This window comes from Cherax quadricarinatus, chromosome 4, assembly GCF_038502225.1.
Source record: "Cherax quadricarinatus isolate ZL_2023a chromosome 4, ASM3850222v1, whole genome shotgun sequence".
NCBI classification, from domain to species: domain Eukaryota; kingdom Metazoa; phylum Arthropoda; class Malacostraca; order Decapoda; family Parastacidae; genus Cherax; species Cherax quadricarinatus.
The window spans coordinates 53,377,060-53,380,071 of NC_091295.1; positions in this window are offsets into that span (position 1 = coordinate 53,377,060).

Consider the following 3,012-nt stretch of genomic DNA (forward strand, 5'->3'; position numbering starts at 1 on the left):
TATGGTTCCTGCCTCCACTACTTCGCTTGCTAGGCTATTCCACTTCCTGACAACTCTATGACTGAAGAAATACTTCCTAACGTCCCTGTGACTCGTCTTAGTCTTCAGCTTCCAGTTGTGACCCCTTGTCCCTGTGTCCCCTCTCTGGAACATCCTATCTCTGTCCACCTTGTCTATTCCCCGCAGTATCTTGTATGTCGTTATCATGTCTCCCCTGAACCTTCTGTCCTCCAGTGTCGTCAGTCCGATTTCCCTACACCTTTCCTCGCACGACATTCCCCTGAGCTCTGGGGCTAGCCGTGTTGCAAACCTTTGTACTTTCTCTAACTTCTTGACGTGCTTGACCAGGTGTGGGTTCCAGACTGGTGCTGCATACTCCAGTATGGGCCTAACATACACAGTGTACAGTGTCTTGAACGATTCCTTATTAAGGTATCGGAACGCTATTCTCAGGTTTGCCAGGCGCCCTTATGCTGCAGCAGTTATTTGGTTGATGTGTGCCTCCGGTGATGTGCTCGGTGTTATGGTCACCCCAAGGTCTTTCTCCCTGAGTGAGGTCTGTAGTCTTTGTCCACCTAGCCTATACTCTGTCTGCGGTCTTCTTTGCCCCTCCCCAATCTTCATGACTTTGCATTTGGCTGGATTGAATTAGAGAAGCCAGTTACTGGACCACATGTCCAGCCTGTCCAGGTCTCTTTGCAGTCCTGCCTCATCCTCATCCGATTTAATTCTTCTCATCAACTTCACATCATCTGCGAACAGGGACACTTCAGAGTCTATTCCTTCCATCGTGTCGTTCACATATATCAAAAATAGCACTGGTCCTAGAACTGACCCCTGTGGGACCCCGCTCATCACAGGCGCCCACTGTGATACCTCTTCACGTACCATGACGCGTTGCTGCCTCCCTGTCAGGTATTCCCTGATCCATTGCAGTGCCCTCCCTGTTACATGCGCCTGATCCTCCAGCTTCTGCACTAATCTCTTGTGGGGAACTGTGTCAAAGGCCTTCCTGCAGTCTAGGAAAACGCAATCTACCCACTCCTCTCTCTCTCGTGTCTTACTTCTGTTACCTTGTCATAAAACTCCAGGAGGTTTGTGATACAAGATTTGCCTTCCATGAACCCATGCTGGTTTTCATTTATAATCTTGTTCCTTTCCAGGTGTTCGACCACTCTCCTCCTGATAATCTTCTCCATGACTTTGCACACAATACATGTCAGAGACACAGGTCTGTAGTTTAGCGCCTCGTTTCTGTTTCCTTTCTTAAATATGGGGACTACATTAGCTGTCTTCCATTTCTCAGGTAGTTGCCCAGTTTCAAGGGATGTGTTGAAGATTGTGGTTAGAGGCACGTACAGCATCTCTGCTCCTTCTCTAAGGACCCATTGGGAGATGTTGTCCGGTCCCATCGCCTTTGAGGTGTCAAGGTCACTTAGGAGCTTCTTCACCTCCTCCTCAGTTGTTCGTATGTCATCCAACACTTGTTGGTACATTCCCTCTTCATGTTCCCTTCTGTGCTGTCTACCCACAGCCCTTCCTGTCTCTACTGTAAAAACTTCCTTAAATCTCCTGTTCAGCTCCTCACATATCTCCTGATCATTTCTTGTGAGTTCTCCACCTTCTGTCCTTAATCTGATCACCTGGTCTTTGACTGTTGTCTTCCTCCTGATGTGGCTATACAGCAGTTTCGGGTCAGTTTTGATTCTCGATGCTATGTCATTTTCATACTGTCGCTGGGCCTCCCTCCTTACCTGTGCATACTCATTCCTGGCTCTGCGACTGATCTTCCTATTTTCGTGTGTTCTCTGCCTTCTGTACTTTTTCCATTCTCTATTTCACTTTGTTTTTGCCTCCTTACACCGTCGGGTAAACCAGGGGCTCGTTCTGGTCTTCCCGTTGTTACTGTTGCCCTTGGGAATAAACTTTTCCACTGCCTCTTTGCATTTTGTTGTTATATATTCCATCATTTAATTTACTGGCTTTCCTGCCAGTTCTCTGTCCCACTGGACCTCCCTCAGGAAGTTCTTCAACCATATGTAGTCCCCTCTTTTATAGTCAGGCTTTTCTCATTCAACTCCTGTTATTCTCTCCACTTGCAGCTCTACTATGTATTCAAAGCACAGAACCACGTGGTCGCTAGCTCCTAGGGGACTCTCATACTTGATGTCCTCAATGTCTGAGCTGCGCAGGGTGAACACAAGGTCCAATCTTGCTGGTTCATCCTCCCCTCTCAATCTGGTAGTGTCCTTAACATGTTGGTGCATGAGGTTTGCCAGCACCACGTCCAACATCCTGGCTCTCCATGTTTCGGGACCCCCATGTGGCTCCAGGTTTTCCCAGTCAATCTCCCTGTGGTTGAAATCCCCCATAACCAGCAACTTTGCTCTGCTGGAGTGAGCTCTTCTGGCCACCTCAGCAAGTGTGTCCACCATTGCTCTGTTGCTCTCTTCATATTCCTCTCTTGGCCTCCTGCAGTTCTGTGGTGGATTATACATCACTGCAATGACCACTTTTTGTTCCCCAGACTGAAGTGTACCTACTATGTAGTCTCTTTCTCCCGCCTCATCTATGTCTTCCATTTTCTCGAATTTCCATGTTTTTTTACGAGCAGAGCAACCCCGCCTCCCCCTTGCCCCTTCTATCTTTCTTCATGATCTGGTATCCTGGTGGGAAGATTGCATCTGTTATTGTCTCCGTGAGTTTTGTTTCTGTAACGGCTATGATGTCTGGGGACTTCTCATTGATTCTTTCTTGCCATTCCTCATGTTTATTCGTTAATCCATCTGCATTTGTGTACCAAACCTTCAACTTCTGTTCTAATACTGTAACTGTGGTGCGGGGGGGGGGAACAGAGGGATCGGTGTGTGATGGTTGGTTTGGATTGTTCAGTTGCCTTGGGGGTGTCGTGGCTGGAGTCCGTCTGCAGGTGTTTCTGGGGGTGTGCTTGTCCTTCCATTTGATCCTGGGTTATTCTGCTCTCCTTTTTCATTTCCTCCCATTTCTCCTTTC